Source organism: Lonchura striata, chromosome Z, assembly GCF_046129695.1.
Source record: "Lonchura striata isolate bLonStr1 chromosome Z, bLonStr1.mat, whole genome shotgun sequence".
In the NCBI taxonomy this organism is placed as follows: domain Eukaryota; kingdom Metazoa; phylum Chordata; class Aves; order Passeriformes; family Estrildidae; genus Lonchura; species Lonchura striata.
Window position 1 is genome coordinate 8,380,060 of NC_134642.1, and position 17,530 is coordinate 8,397,589.

Sequence of the window (17,530 nt, forward strand, 5' to 3'; positions counted from 1 at the left end):
TCATTGCTGTGCCTCGGTTTCCTCGTGCTCTGTGCCTCCGCTGTGCTCCCCACGCCGCAGCAATCACCGCCACCCGCGGCAGTCTCGGCACAGACTCGGGGCGGCCTTTAAGGAAACTCATCTAATTTGTTCTCCGATGATCATTTTCAACCTACTTCAAAATATTTGCCTGGCACTTGAGGTAGCTGCTTGAATTCTTTCCCATGATTCTGGATCCTGCATTTTGCAAAATAATTCTATGTATTTTTTTTTTTTTTTATTCCCTGCTTATATATTTCCTCTTTGAGTGTTCCTTGTGACTCCCCTCTTCCTTTACTTTAGATACTAAAAAGTCATCTATTGCAGGGGATACACACTATGTCCTGGCAGGTAAACCTCTTTGATAATTTGCAGTTAAGTATATTGATATTAAGTAAATATTAAGTATGTTTGGTTTCTTAGTTCTCAACACATCTTCCTTCTACCTTCCATCAGCTTTTTAATTATTCCTGTAAAGAAAAATATCCATCAGTTAAACTCTTCCATTATATATTATCATGCAGTATCTATACAGAAAATAATTTACCAGTTAACATAGATGGGAAGAAGATTCTACCTGGAAATACGGTTTTTCTGAATCTGTCTTTCCTTCCTCTCAGATTAGAACCATTTATCAAATTCACCTCTGCATTTCATTCAGGACATGCGTACATGGGGCCATCTTAAAAATGTGATATGAAACAAACATTTTTCAGGTAACTTCACCTCTAAACATGGCATATATTGAAAATATGCTCAGTTTGAAATGTTTTTACATATGTATCCCTTTATAATGAATGAATTGCCTCTGTCCTAAACTATTAGTTTTCCTAAGAATATCCTTGACTGAAGTCTTCCTTGGTTGTACTTGAATATTAGATCATTACATGCATGCATTTGCAGGCTTACCTTTAAAAAAAAAAAAAATCAGCCAATTCACAGAAGAGAAATAGGCAAAGTGATTCATCTTGCTTTACAGGTATTAAAACTTAATGCCTTTTCGTGTTTTTAGTGGAGTATTAGTGGTGTTGTCATGGATATCCTGTTTTGCCATCTTGCAGATGTGCTATAAATGGGATTTTTGCTTCCCACCTCTTAACTATTCATATGAACTTGCTTGAAATCAGTGAAAAGTCTTTAGCCATCTCAGCAGATGTTGGACTAAGATGTAATAGAACAATAGAATGTCAGCACATATTTTATTTCATAATATTTTTCAATTATTTTTGCATCTCATTTCACTTTGAAAATCAGGTGTATGTTGTGTGCTTTCTCTCATGCTGGGGCACACCTAACTGCTCTGCTGGCTTAGTCTGATAGTGCAGCTCCTGCACCATGTTGCTCCTCCCAGGCACATCACTATAAGAGAGGCATTCAGGCTCAAAATATTAGGCCTCAGGGTTACTGTTTCTTTGAAAATAATTTTTTAAAACTTTTGGTTTGGGGCATAATCCTATAATCAGAGGTTCAAAGTATGGACTGAGTATAGATTTGGAAACTATTCCTGTATACAGTGCTGTTTTCTGGTGTTTTATCGCCCTGGATCCTAAACCTGCTGTCTGTGTCACCAGCTTTCCATCCCATAGGGAGATATTGGTCCTTGCTTTTCCCTGATACTAACACTTTTTGGCTGTATCTTAGAACTGTCATGTCTGTAATATCTCCTTTTTTGTATTTTACTGTAAATTCCAACCCTGCAAGAACTTCCTACCAGCTTACAGAGGGAGACAGAGGGATTTCAACTTCCCTTCTCCCCCAGCCTGTTTTCCAACTCAACCTCCCTTTTGGAATGCTGGAATCACCTGCATTTCTGGCCAGCAATGCCACTTTTGACCCACTGGTCCCATTCACTCTACCATCTGTACAGCACAGAGCTAGAACACTCATGACTCTTGCTTCATGCTCAGGACAGCGGTTATATGATGCACTGATTCTCAAAAAATGCTGGTAGTTTGCATTTCATGAATTCTCTATTTAAAAAAAAACTTTAGTTGGGCTTTCCTTGACTGAAGTCTTCCTTGGCTGTACTTGAATATTAGGTCATTACATGCAGGCATTTGCAGGCTTACCTTTTAAAACAAAAGCCCTTTAGTTGCTGTTGGCCATGTTGATTTTAATTTTAGATGAAACATTAAAGGCTATGGGAAACAATAGCTTGATTCTTTGTGAAGACACAAAAAACCACTGTTAATTTGTCTCTTTACATGCCTTCTGGAATGAGGTGCTTGGTAACATAATCACTGCAGTGCAAGTGTTTGACAGGCAGAGGGCTGAGGATGTGTAAACTTGATTCACATTTTTAGCTGAATCTGTGCTGTGGAGCTGTATGTACATCTATATCCATGTGCCTGCCAGAATGAATCCTGAGCTCTCCATTCCTGTATGGCACAGACCAAGGACTGGCCAAAATTTGTCATAAATTTGTCTTCTGTGGAAATGACAGTGGGTGTGGAAATGGCAGACACATTTTTACTGAACTGTGATTTGCAACAGGTGCCATATTCATAAGAATCTGGTCCTTAAGAGCTTCCCCTTTCAGGCTCTTAATAAATTATCTTATAAATTGATATATTAAGATCATTACCAAGTCTTTGGTATATGTATCTTTCCAGTAGAGTATAACTTTACTATCAAATCGTGCAGCTGTATGTAGAAAGAACTGGGTTAGGTGTTGTAACTGCTCTTGGTTTGCAACTGCAGTAGGGTAAGGATATAAATCTGGAACAGTGCTTTTTAAAGGAGCCATAAAATGTCTACAGCTTTGAGAATGTACTTTGGTTTTGGACTTAAAAATCTGTTTTGGGAAGATGCAAGAAATAAAAATGGGAGTAAGGGAGGTGTTTCAGGACATTGAACGAGCTAACTGTTGCTTGAGATGAAGTCACTTTATTTTTTTGGTTACACAGTGTGCTTACAAAAATTACTCTGCTTTGGGTAGAGAGTGTTATGCTTGGAGTTTGTGTTGTGACAGATATGAAGCATTTAAATTCATTTAAGAAGTGGATTTCAGAGACCTTGTGTTGTAAGGTCTACCATTTTTTACATATGCATAATGCAAAACAAATCTGAAATTAGCCCCATTGGAAAAATGCAGAAGACACTGTTGTGTTATTACTATCATATATTACTATTATATATGAGATAAGTTTGCAGTTGAAAGAAAATTAAATAAGTGTGAACTCAGACTCATTTTCCAGCCTGAACACAGGAGATGGAGTTCTTTCTCCATGGGCTCCAGCTGGCAGAAATGTGCAAGCACAGTATGGATTTAGATGTGTGCTTCTTCTTGTGAGATGCAAGGCTGCCTATGGCATTAATGCTCTGGTTTGATCATGCTGTTTTCTGCTGCTTGATATTAGCTAATAATCTGTGCTGCTGCAAGGGAGTCCCCAGTGAAGATAAGAGTTAGTTTGATTTTTAAGGGTACAAGAGGAGTCTAAACAGTGTAGCTGGTCATCCAGGTCTTTGATGACAGAGGTGGACTTTCATAAGCACAAAACCAGTATGTACATTTGAATTTTTAATCTGTTGTCCCTCAAAATTAATCCATATGTGTATAATTTGTTTTTTGATGATACTGATCATTGATGTCAGTAGTTGGATGCTAGGTAGTGAAGCTTAGACTTCAAAATTGCCAGTTCATACTTTGAGAGCACTTTAACTGTATTTTAAACCACAAAATATGTTGTATCTGTGAAATACTAAATTTCTTTTCAATAGGGGCACTTTTTCCACTCTCTGTGTATTATAATTTCTTAATGTAAAATATATATATATAATTAACAAGTCTATGAAATCTGAAAATAGTATCTCTGGATCCTAGCACAGTATCTCTGGAGTATTTTTCTGACATTATTGTGCATTTTTTAATGTCTTAGTTATGCCTGAGGAGTCTGAAAACTTTCTTCAATATGTCTTATAGCATAGCAAGCGTTACCATGGTACCTTTTAACATTTTTTCAATCAGCATATGGAGCCACAAGGGGAGAAAAAAGACTTGAGAGAAGAATTTTGGAATGGCATATTGCTAAAATAAACTTGTTATAAAAAATGGTCCATATGATTGACGATAAATTAAAGGAAACAGTCCTGTAATGTATCATCTGTTAGTTAAACATGTGCTCTCATTTATCTAATCAGTACATAACCAAAGCCAATTACTACAAATTAGCAACAACAAATGACAGCCTTTAATTAACTTGAAGCTATATCCCCATATTTAATCCTTCAACCCAATATCTGGAAAAGTGGAAAAAATTAACCTTCAGGGTGTTCAATATTGTACTTTCTGAAAAGGTAAAATTAAAATGGAGACACAGGACTGAATGTAGGAATGTGGCAGTTTTAACATTGTCATAGAAGTAGCTTGCCAATGCAGTCAGCTCCTTCCTGAAGATGTGGTGGGATGCAAGAGGGAAAAGATTTTCCAGAATGGTATTAAGTGGTAACAAGGCTCCTCACAGTTCAGTTGAAGACTGATAGAGGTACTTAGAAATCCATAGCTCATATGGATATGCTTTCCAAAGCACATATCCCTCATGACTGCCAAAACATAGCACTTTGCCCTCCTTCAGAGTACCTTACAAAATGTGTTTTGTGAAGCTTCCAGGAGATAAGTTAGGTGGTAAGGCTTTAAATATGTTTAAATATGTTGCTTTTTAAAAATACAGTCAATCATGTGATTGAGCTTTTATAAATACAACATGTTAGTTGATGACATATGGTTTTATCAGTAGGGAATGTTTTGTATATTCCAGTTTCAACTTGTTACAGGATAAGGATGTGTTGTTCTCCAACTGTTGTTCAAAATGAAGTTTTAAAAAGAGAATATAAATTGCAGTACCAATTGTAAAATCCAGCAACCAAATGTAGAACCTACTCTACTATGGCAATTCAAAGCACAAGAGTATCTAGACAGTAAGAAGATCAAATTATTTTTGCCCTTGTGTTTGCCTCACTTTTATGGTGACCAAAATAAAGATAGGAAGGAAGAGTCTGAAGCTTAATTTAAACTCAGCAGCTCTTCAACATGCATTTTGGTGATGTCAGAGTTCTTCCTGCTGCATGAAGCAGATTCAAAGGAAAAAGCTGGGTATTTTGCAATAATGCAAATGTAAATACATAAGTGTACCTCAATTTTAAAATGCAAAAATGTTTGCTTGAACCTTACTTTCCTTGGTGATTTGTTTTACATTAAAGTGATGTTGCATTGGCTATTAGTGCTGTGTATCTTCTGTGAATGAACAGAAAATGTCGGTATTTAGGGTGACATCTTTGGAAGCATTAAATGCATATGCAAGCACTTTAAAATGGCAGAATATAATTAGAGCTGTGAGTTTGACAGTAATTACTACAAAATTACAATATTTTCCACTGTGCAGAAGGCAAAACTAAATGAAATGGATGTGTTAGCATCTGGTAAGCATGAACACAGTTTCTTTGAGACGGTTGAATGTCATATTTGTGGCACGCTGAGTGAGATCTATGGCTGATTGTTCCTTACCATTCAATTGTTGCATCTCAATCTGCCCTGTTTATAATTGGAGGACACCTCTTTCTGCAGCTTGAAAATATGAGTGGGGAGGAGGTCAAGTTCTCTTTAGTCATTAAATCAGGAGTGCTCCAGTGCAATCACACATGCAACCATATTCTCGGGACCTATTAGTTGGGAAGGCAACTGTCTAGTACTTTCTTAGTGCAAATAATTGCCAGGGACAGAAACGTTTTTTGAATGAAATTCTCCTCCCCTTTTTAAAATCAGGAAAAACACAGCTTTAATTCTGTTCCAGCAGATACTCTGTGTTCTCCTGTTATACACAGTACTGAGTAGAGTATTAAGTCCCAGCTTTGGTGCATGTATGAAATATTACCAGAGTTTTCCTGGTATTGAAAGAAGATTCATGATTTGAGATGGGTTATATGCATAAATTCCTTGCATTCTTAGATGTCAGTGAATATCTCTCAATGGTATGCTAAAGAGTATGTACACATCATAAGGGTGAATGAGAATATGTTTGTTTTTTAGCCTATAGTTCAAAACATGCATTTACTTCCTCATTACTTTCTGTACATTCCAGGTATCCTTTCAAGAGGGTTTAGCTGCATGGGATTTTCTTTGAGTGCGAAGTTTCTATGGTGTTTTTTTTTCATTTGGCTTTTTTTGGTTTTGTGTGTGTGGGTGTTTCCTTTTTTTCTTTCTGTTTTCATGCAGTGTCTTTTACACTGTTATTATTTTGCATGGCATATGTCGCTGAAATATGAATAATGAAGATGAGAATTAGAAGGAAGATAATGGTAGCAGGATTTCAGTTTGGTTTTAAATGAATCTAGACATTTTGCTTTGGTGAGTTTAAAACAAGCCTTATAAAGCAGATGAGAAAAAGTCCTGTAATCTTGCTCTATTTCCATATTATTAATTAATGGGCTTCACTGAACTTAACTTATTCCTTAAAAACATTGTAAATTAGAGAAGTATGCATTTACTTGGTTCTGATCTTTGTCTTAGATAATTCTACAAAGCATATGCTATCCTAGGGAATAATGAGCAGTAGAAGTTTCATAAGAGTGCTGAAATACCATTCCATTTTATAATAGCATTAAATGTATTTTATTAATTTATTTATTCATTTATGTACTACTTCATGTCCAAAAGTTTTGATTTCTTCTCACTTTGTAAGTTAGAAAATACAGTACCTCTTCTGCAGTATTTATAGTAGAGTTTATAGTATCTGTATGCATCCACAATTAATTCTGGTAAATGTGGTGGGGCCCTGCAGAGGTTTAAATCAAGGACTGCTGCATGAATTTTTGTGGAGGTCCCTCTCAGATTTTCATAGGATGTAATAAAGAAGGAGAAGTTTCGTGATGGTTCTCTTTTTTCCCAAATGGAAAGCAGTATATTGCATGTATGACAAATACTTTAATATGCAAGGCAAATACCTGGAGGATCATATGTATGGACTTTTTAGAATAACAAAACTGGTAATGAGGAAGGCTCTACAGATAGATTTCTGAGTGGCTATGATGGCAAGTAGAACTGAAACTGTAGGAGTAATTTTTTTTAGTCTTAGAATATATGTCCTTTTGGGTTTTGGTTTATTTTTCTGAAACAAATATTTTAATAAGTATGTATTGAAACTTAGTAATCAGAAGATAATTATATATAAAGACATTTAAAATTCAAGTAGGTTTGAGTTTGTTGGGTTTTTTTCCCCCACATTTCCTGTGTTCTATTTTTGCGGTTGCAGCCCATGTTTCTGCCTTGATTTAGTCAACTATATTAGGCTTGGAAAATGTATCGTTACATTATGTACACTGACTATATGGTTTCCTCTGTTCATATTTTTAAGTTGTTGAAATGCAAAAGGCAATAAATGCCCTTACTTTTCCTATTACCATTTTTCAACACTTACTGTTTCATCCTGTAAAATTGTTTAACTATGACTGTCAACACGTTCTATGTCAGAGATTTTGCTTTTTGGAGTAAAATTGATAAATAATGATACCTTCTCGGACTTCCAGCAGAGTCTTTGGCTTTGAGAATAGAAAATTATTGAACACTGATCAAAGTATTTGGGAGCTACAGGTAATTTTAAAGTAATCTAAGCCATCAGATGGACAAGTTGCTCATTCACCTGTAGTTATAAAAATAACCCAACACTGTTGTGCTACTATCTTAGAGAGTATTTTATTTATTTGCTACCTAAGGAAAGAAGAGGAGAAAGGAGGAATAATTATCTGTTTAGGAAGATAATAAACAGAGAAAGAATGATGATTAAAAGGCCAGCAAGTTGCTGTTCACAGAAGTAGCTATTGAGGAGATTGAATAAGGGGAGAAAGTATACAGCTCATTTAATGGTTAGATGGAAGTTGTTTGTTCTGAACAATATTCAAACATTTGATCTGCTAATAAGCAGATAGCTTCAGACTGAATACTGAACAGTCATTCACTAGATGTAATTCAGCTGCAGTAAAATCTTACCAGCCCTTTATCACTATCTTTCCATAGCCTGTAGAGAGAGTTTAGGATGACTTGGTTTCTAACTTTAGCCCCTCCACTAAGTGCCTAAAATTAGGTGGGTTGAAAATGAATTTTGGGAACATGCCACGCAGTGGAAAAATTAGCTTTGAACCTGGAAACTCCCACCTGCAATCTGCATATTAACGTGTCAGAAACATGTGCTATATATGGGCGGGATAAAAACAGTTGTACTGTTGTTTATGGACACGTTGTATTTCTGCTGAGATTCCATAATCATACTTGAGATAGCTTTCTGTGGCTGTTTAAAACACATTGAATTCTCATTGGCATATCTGAACTTTAAAAGCAAACATTCATAAATTTCTTTCATTACCTTTATTTCTTTCCCAGAAAAGGCTTGTGTAGGTCTGCCTCTTGATATCTAGGAACTGAATTTTCACAAATACCACAAATGACAATCGTGAATTATCAAAGCTATATGATTTTAGCCAGTTGAAAAGTTTTATATTTCTTTTTTTTTTAATCTATGTGATTGAGAGAATATTCTCTTTTCCATAAAATATGCAGTCAAAAAATCTGTCTCACAACAGAGGAGAAATAGCCTTGGAAATAATACCCTTTTCCCAAGTAACTAACCTTTCCTGAGCTAAGCCCTGAAATGAACCTATCATGGATATGACCAGCATTTTATGACCGGGCCATGATAAATGGAGAATTAGTCCTGTGTTACTCTTCTATTCAGTTAATAATTTTTCAATTTTGAAACTGCAGAGGGAGATTATATTACATTCTTTATTGACATTAGGAAAGCTATTTTCTCCTGAGTAATGTCACACAGTTCTTAACATCATACAAATGTGACGTTACCTAGGAGCTCAGTAATCTTGGTTCCCAGCATTAATAGTGTTTAATTATATAATATGATTTATCGCAATGTTGATTAATTTCTTTCAAAATGTAAGGCAAATGTTTTACAACAATGGTAACCATTAGTACTACATCACTGGGACACAGGACAATTTTATGTTCTTTTGATTAATTACATCTCATGTTGTCCTGTCCTATCCTGTCCTGTAGCAATATAATTTTGTTCTAGAGTTTCAGTGAAGAGGGTGACCAATGAAGAGCACAAAGGACAATCTTTGCCGTTTTCAATTTCCTACTTCATGTGCTCTGCAATGCTCTCCTTAGCTTTAATAAGGGTGTAGGAGAGGAGGAATGACCTGCTATCCAAACTTCCATGCTGTTCCTTGAGTGTATCTGATAGCAGTACTTTTGAAAAGACTGTTCGCAGTTCTGAGAGCTTATCCAACCTCTCTAAGTCTGACAGTAGGATAAAACTTCATGTTTTTCAACAAATTGTTTAATGTGTTTCCTTGAGGACTTTGCTATTTTCAAATTTATCAATTATCTCTAAATTAAATTTGTTCTATTACAACCATTAATATATATGTACAAATTTGTTTTCATTGTCTTCTTCTTCTTCTTGACTGCCTAGATATGATTTTCTTTTTTCATACTGAGAGGACCTTAATTCTTTTTCTCACTTGCACACATTTTTTTCTGCAGATGTAGCATAAAATATTTATTTTATACATAAAATATATATATTTTTAAATTACATTATTTATATATTTTAAATACAGGGGTTTTAATTTTTAAATCCCCTTTGGTTCTTTTTCAGTTTCTTTTTTGGTTTGTGATAAGAAACTTAATAATTTCCCTCATTCCTGTATGTTTGAAATCTATGGAGAGTTCTGTTTTTATGTAAAAATAAAATGAGTTTTTATTCTTATAACATTTCAAACACCCAAATTTGTCATTAGGGAATTCTGCAGCTTTCAAGCCTTTCTAAAGACCATTATTTTTCATTATAAATGAGAGTTAAAATCTTTTGTGCCTATGCTTGGATATAAGATATGAAGCTGTTACATCTGCTACTAAGAATGATGTAACTGATCTGGTATTTAAAAATGCCAGAGTGAGTAGGTAGTTGTGGGAGATGATATGAACACTTTTAGCAGGTGCCTTGCTTTCCAGTAACCATGGACTTCAATAAATGTTTATAGATACTCGAATTTTTAGCATTTATGTGTTGTTTTATTTTTTTTCACTAGAGTCTTGTTTGAGTTTCACCTTTGTATGTGGTATACAAATATTCAAGCAAATAAACAATCACATGTAAAAGTAGTTAGTTAACAGGCATATGAGGCATCAAGCCAAAGATAGAATTTGTAGTGAGTTAACATGGGACAGGAATAGCAATGTGAAGGTGGAGGAATCTATTTTGGAACACGGAGTTGTTCTTGTGCTTTAAAAACCTTCAGGAACTTATAACAGGCTTTTTTGAGCTTCACAGCTAAAATTGCTTTGTAGATTTTACACCTTTCAGTATTCACTTTATTGAGATACTTTGTGTCAAAAGTTTTGTACCACAGATACTACAAGGCATTGCATTTGTTTTGCTTCACCAATTAATGAATTCTTTTGTTTGTTGGTTGCTATGAGTTTGGATTTTTTATCTGATAGTTGTCATCGACATGTGGGAGATACATGCTGAAAAGAAAGGGAAAAGGTCCTTCTACCTTAAGGCTAATATTTGCTACTTTTACTGCACCCAAAGAAAAATACTCTATGAGAAAAAGTATTTTTGTGTCACTCTAGCATTAGTCATAGGAGCTAAAGCATTAACCAAAGGCTGCATGCTACACCTACAGTGTAGCTTTTTGCTCCTCTGTGCTGGTACTGTTGGAGTCCTTTCCTCATTGCCTTGAATGCCTTGAATTCAGCACTGGATGCTGCAGTCTTCTATTGTGGTGCAGGTCACGTAGCAGTGAATGAACAAGGTTGCATGAATAATGTGCTTTTTATTCAGCGATTGGATAAAAATTAATGCCCTCAACACCTACGTACATCCAATCTCCACTGCTTCCTGTGTGCTTATTCTTCCAGAAGCTTTAATTATTTATCCTTGGAGAGAATTTGACAGTTACAAGTAGTCACGACTCAGCAGATTAACCATGCAAACACCAGAACCAATCTCCATGTCAAGTACACTCGAATGTTGCATGGAATCAAATGTTGATTTTGCAGTGATATGACTCCAAATTAAGAGGGTAAAAAATGGCATGCCTAACTGCTGCATATTTTTTAATCTAACATTTTCTTTAATTAAATTAAAGTTGGTTTAATATTCTTGCTAATTTCAAGAGGTAGTCTGAAGTGTGTGATATGCTCTAAATACTGACATAGGTATTCTGCAATGGAAATAGATTTTCAAGAGAGAATTGAGGGAAGCAACATTAATTAATAAGCCAAAATATGTGCATAGTTTCTCATCATGCAGTGATGAGGAAAAAAATGAATTACATAAGATACCTGCAGCATTTGCTACTTGATTTTTACAAAATATGTTCAAATTAAAGCAAAACTATAGACATAATAGGAGTCAATGCAGATATATGCACTAAGAGGAGAAATAGCCTTGTAAATAAACTGTAACTTATTTATACTAGCTAGAGACAGAGAAAGGGACAAAAGCATATGTGTATATATATAATTAAATCTATAAACATATTTTGTCTCCTTGCTCTGAATGCAAGAAGATCATCAAAGAAACTGTAAGATAATTTTTCATGTGACTTTTTTTTATGCTAAAAATATTATGTGGCTCTATTTTAGAAGGCAATTCCAGAAGGGCCAATATTAGACCACCTTGCTGCAGCTTGTTGAATAATGCTACTGTATTATCTGACTGGACTGCATGAATCACAGCAGGTGGGAGCAAATCTGTCTGCATCATCAGACTGCATAATGTAGGCGTATGCCCAGCACTGGTAGCTACTAGTGATTGATTTAAGGCTTAAGAATTACCCAGAAAAACTATACTTAGTGTTGACCTTATCTCCCCATGGTAGGAATAGGCTCAAAAGTGTAATATGCAGTGGTTTTGTTTGGTGCTTTTGCTTACAAACAGTAAGAAATTGGGTGACGGATTACAGCAGCAATTTGCCCAGAGTTGTGACAGCCTCTCTGAAGTTTTAATAAACACCAGCTATTTTCCTTGAAAGTAACTGACTAGTCTAATGAAGAATTCACTCAAAGAAGACATGTTCCTTGTGTTAAACAAAAGATTAGAGGAGATACTAACAGTAGCTCCTTTTTACCTTTTGTTCTAGGGATTTTTAACTGTTAAGCTTACTTCAAGCCAGTTGGTAAACTGCAAATTGCACAATATCATATTTAGTGCTATTGAAGTTAATGTGCAGCTGAACATCTGGACCAGTGGTTGAAGTTTGCCTAACTAGTGAGAAATCATGTGATGTGTATTCTGTCTAGGGACAATAATCATGATCATGGTGAGAGGAATGTATGAAGGATTAACTGAACTGGTTCTAATTGCTTTTGTATGTGGAACTTGGCAAACTCAGATCTAAAATTTTTGAGTGTTAGCCTGAGAGTTACTAGATGAGATAACCATAATAAAAGCAAGTATGCTGAAGTATAGTGATGTGCCGAGGTACTCTCAAGTGTCTCTTTTAAGAATTTGCAACAGGTTTATCCCACTCTGCATGAAGATATGGGTGACAGGCAGGTTCACATGCATTGTGAGATAAATTAAGGGCATTACGAACAGTCTTAGGATTTCAGAGAAAGAAAAATTTATAAAATTTCAAACTTTTATTAGAAAATCATTTATGAGTATATGCTTCTTAATCGCAAATGTAAACACTGCTCTGTGGCATATACAAAATCTTTTTGCTCCTGTTAAATGACAGCAAAACAACTGCTAACCATGTGGGTTATACTGCGTGTCTTGACATTTATCTGTGAAGTTTTGTGATACTGGTAATACCTCAGATAATATGTAAAGCATGTTTATTAAAAGCATTAGACTTTAAGAAATACAGGCTAATACTGTGATGCCTCCCTCTCTGGAAACATCAGTTTCATTTTACCTTTCCTCTTCCTGCTTGTCCCATGAGTGCATTGTTACTTAATATCTTCCAAACCTCACCTTCTTTGTAGTTTTTGGCTGAATTTTGCCAGTGGTTTCATTAGCTGTTGCTCTAACAATGATATGCAAATAGAGGATACTGAACAGCTGCAGAGGTAACCAAGGAAGGGAAAGCAGGCTAAAGGGTCATGAATCTCACAGTCATGTTGTCTATGTACAGGAGGTTTTTATGGTAGATGCTTTTTGTGGTAGGAACAAATTTTAATTTTCTTTGGCCAAAGTTCTATTCAAAATGAACAAATTAATGATAGTTTAAAAAATAAATACCTTTCCCAAAAAAAAGTACTTAACAGCCATTAAAAAGTATTTTCATCTGGTGGAGTTTAGTTACAGCTCTAGTGATGCCAAATGAATATTCTACTGGTTTAACCCATTACTTATTTATTAATAGGACTGTGGGCATCTGTGGTTACTGAAAATTTCAATTTTTTACAATCTTGAAGTAAAAATTTAATGATAAAAGGGAAAACCTGAAACAGCCTCTTTATTTTGATTATCTATGTTACAGGAATTTACCTGGGTGGGGTGTTTTCAGTCATCCTTTTGATCTATTTGTGGTTTTGTAACTACAAGATGGTTTATTAGGCATAATTACAGAAAGACCAGGCATATGATCCTCCCTACACTGCTGATATGTCATGTACACCACCTTTCCTGGCAGCATATATCCCTTATTTTCCTTAAGTGATGGAGAGATAATTCTGCTGCAAAGGACCACCTCAAGGGTGAGCCAAGATGGTTTAGCTACTGATGACATTTTATAGACTGCTTTCTTTCACGAGCACAAAAAGCTGAAGCAGGAATAGTAATTAGGTTGCTGGTTGCTCTGTGCTTCTGCACAGAAGAGACAGGCAGGACATTTCTGTCCTTTTAAACTGTGGTCTTACTTTTTGGTGAGATACCACACTCACTCCCTGCTGCTGTAACATGGTGCTGTGGTTTAACCCCAGCCAGATACCAAGTACTGCACAGCTGCTTGCTCACTCCCCCAGCAGGAGGATCAGGGAAAATTAGGAAGGCAAAAGGTAGGAATCCTGTGGATTGGGATACAGATTGTAAAATAGGGGAGGCAAAACTGTGCACACAAGCAAAGCAAAACAAGCAATTAATTCAGTGCTTCCCATGGGAAGGCAGGTGTTCAGCAATCCCCAGCAGAGCAGGGCCCCATTACCCTTAATGGTTACTTAGGAAGACAGACACCATCACTCCAAGCATTCCCCCCTTTTCCTTTATCTCCCACTTTATATGTGAGCATGATGGCATGTGGCCTGGAATATCCCTTTGGTCAGTTGGGGTCATCTGTCCTGGCTGTGTCTCCTCCCAGCCTCACAGGCCTCCCCAGTCTTATCAGCAGCATGGCCATAGGAAAAAAAACCCAAAAAACAAAAAAGGCCTTAGTTCTTGGCTCTGTGTAAGCCCTTCTCAGCAATAACAAAAACATCTCTATATTATCAATCCTCTGTTCTACACAAATCCAAAACACAGCCCCATACTTGGCATTGTGGTGAAAATTAACTCTACTCTAGCCAAAACAAGCATGTGTGGCCTTGAAGGAACTTTTCCTTATTCCATTGGTGTGTGATTTGCTGGGAGGTTGTGTAGCTACCTGTAGATGCCCTAGAGAGAATTAATGTGCTCTGTAGCACATTTTTGTATCTTGGACAGCAGAGGGCAGGTGTTAGTTCTGTGTGACTGAAAGCTCTGTGGGATGGTTGTGTGTACACATTTCCGTCTGCATCCTAGAAAGGATTAGGAAGATGTCATATAGAGCAATTAAACATAGATTATGCTTTTTTGTGCATGTAGGAAGTGGGTTTTTAGCAGAATATTATTTTGCATTTTCTTACAAAAACTCAACTATTGTTTTGGCAAAAAAAAAAGGTAAACACAAAATTAAATGGTATTTGCAAGGTAAGAAACAGTATCAGTCCAGGAACATTACCATCTATGCATCACTATACTGAAACCTTCCAATATCCTCCTGTTCTCTCATTTGACCCTCATCATGGTAGTCTGTATGTATACTCCATTACAGACATATATATGTATTCTGATACAGAATTTTATTTAGTTGACTTAATTTTGCCTTAATTGTTGAGTTTTCAATTTAATTGCACTTAAGGATTTTTTTGGTTCTTGCAGTCCTCATGCTTGTAGATAAACAACAGATTTCTTCTGGTTTAGATGTTCCAATCAAGCATATGTTGGTAAGCTGCTGTTCAAAAGCAGGCTTAGTATTTGCACACTGTTGGGTGCAAAGTTGTGTTTTTACTGGTAAAGTTTCTTGCACTTGGTTAGAGAAGCAGCTTTAGTAGGACAAAGCATTGCTATGATACTGTCTTGATAGTCCTAGACAGATAAAGTGCTGCTAGTTTTTGAAATAAAGTCTTAGTTTAAGGTTAATTGCAGTTCATGGTGGTCAGCAATAACTGTTAGAATAGACATGTAACAGGTTGCTTCAGTGGCACGTGATAATTTCATAACAGTATTTCACTTTGACTATTCTTTCATATCGCAGTCAAAGTGAATAATAACAGCAGACAATCAACATCTGTGCAATGCTAACAGGTTGACTGTAATGATAGTGTGCAGTCATCTCAGATGTGCTGCTGCTTAAGCTTGAACTAACTGGAGACAACAGCACTACTGTTGCCACTGGGTAGTAAGGCTGATGGTTTTCAATGCACTTGGGTGGATTTTTCCTTCTGCTTTACTTGTTGCTATAGCAGACCTCAGGCTGTCTAGTGGCTTCAGCATCTCTTTTTCCTCTCTCTGTTCTGGAGCTGTGAGCTTTCTTTCTGTCTCTGCCAGTGGCATTTCTCCTCTACCTCTTCATCCTGGCACCAGGACTTCATTGAACCCAAATTCAAAGTGAGCACTGGGCAGTCCTGCGATTGGGCTGCTGGTGTAAGATTTCTCCACAGATGCTCATAGCTGGCTATTTTTCCCCATTCCAATCTCCTCTGACCTGAATACCCATCAATTGCCTTTGCTTGGCCACTGGGCTTTGGTTTCTGCTTGTCTGTACAAGCACTTACCATGTTTTTGCTCCAGCATTTCTGCTGGAAATGAAAAATTTCATTTTCTTGCAAATTTTGTCCAGCATTTCTGCTGTATATCCTTGCTACATGTCTTTGCTGTTACTGAAATCTCATATTAGCACATATTCCCAAAGACCTTTGGAGAACTGCTGATCCTCAGAATACCAACAGTTTTTATGCTAACACAGCATTAATTGTACTGAAGCTTCTCAGGGGCTTGCCCTGCTTGAGCAAAGAAAATACATTTTCTGAGGGTACCTAGAGAAAGTTACTATATACTTTAGCTCCAACAAAGAAATGCACAGGCTGCTGTGCATGACAGTAGGGTGCTAAACACATGTTTATTTCCATTTCTCTGCCATTCTTAATATTTTTTAATCTTGGAGTCCCTTTTGGAGTTCAGGGTGCTTGCCTCCCTAGTGCTCTGCTTCAGTTCATGGAACTAAAACAGAATTTCTCAGTCTTCACATCTGCAGCCATTTCACTTAGTGCCTTTCCTTAGTTACTAGCAATGTAATTTGTAAACTTCAATCCAGTTAAGTGAACATTTAAACAGATGTTTAAATCCCTCCATCTAGCCCTGCCTCATTATCATCTCTTTCACAGATTTGCCATCCTGCTTTCCATATGTATTGTTGTAGCTAAGGTAGGCCTCTCAAATGCAAGGAAGAAAAGCAACCCAGCTAAGAAAAGAATGCATCCTTAATACATGCAGGCATGTGGGCATACCTGCACATAGACACTTGTCTGCAGATGCCTCTTTCATTTGACTGGGCCCAGAAAGACGTGAGCCATTACTTCAGGTCAGATAACAAGTAGCATTAGCATAAACATATAATATCATCTGTGATATGTAGAAGTAGTCCTTATTTTTAATTCACTGGGAATGAGTGCTGTGAGTGCTGCTGTGAATAACCCTCCACTGGTGCTGTTATCCACTACTGCAGAACTGCCATAATTTTTTAGCACTGAAGCTGATCAATAATGGCTCTGTGTATAGCTCTGTGTTTGCCAAGAGCATCTGTATCGTTTGGTGACACAAGTTAATGGGCTCTGTTTCAGGGTGAAGTGGATGCCAGTGGGTATTAGACACTTGTCCTGGCCCGTGCAATCCACTTCCTCTCCCTCTTCACTGTTCGTGACTGAAGTGATTTGGAGTCTAGAACTGATCTAGCTGAAAGTAACCCCCAAAACCCCCCAGCAGTTTTTTCTGTGTTATTCTTCAGCCAGGTGCCACACACAGCATGCACTTGGTGACAACGTGGCAAAGGTGATGCAGTCTGAACAGCTCTGCTGTCCCTAGACCTCTGCACATGCTGCCAGAATTTTGGTCTGATGTGTGACAAAGATGGTAATTTATACTCTCTCTTGGTGTTTGGTTCTTACAGTTTTGATGATAACCATTTCATTAAGGGAGGGGAAACTAATGTGTTTGGGCAAGCCTGCATTTTTTTATTAGGCTGCTGTCTGCTC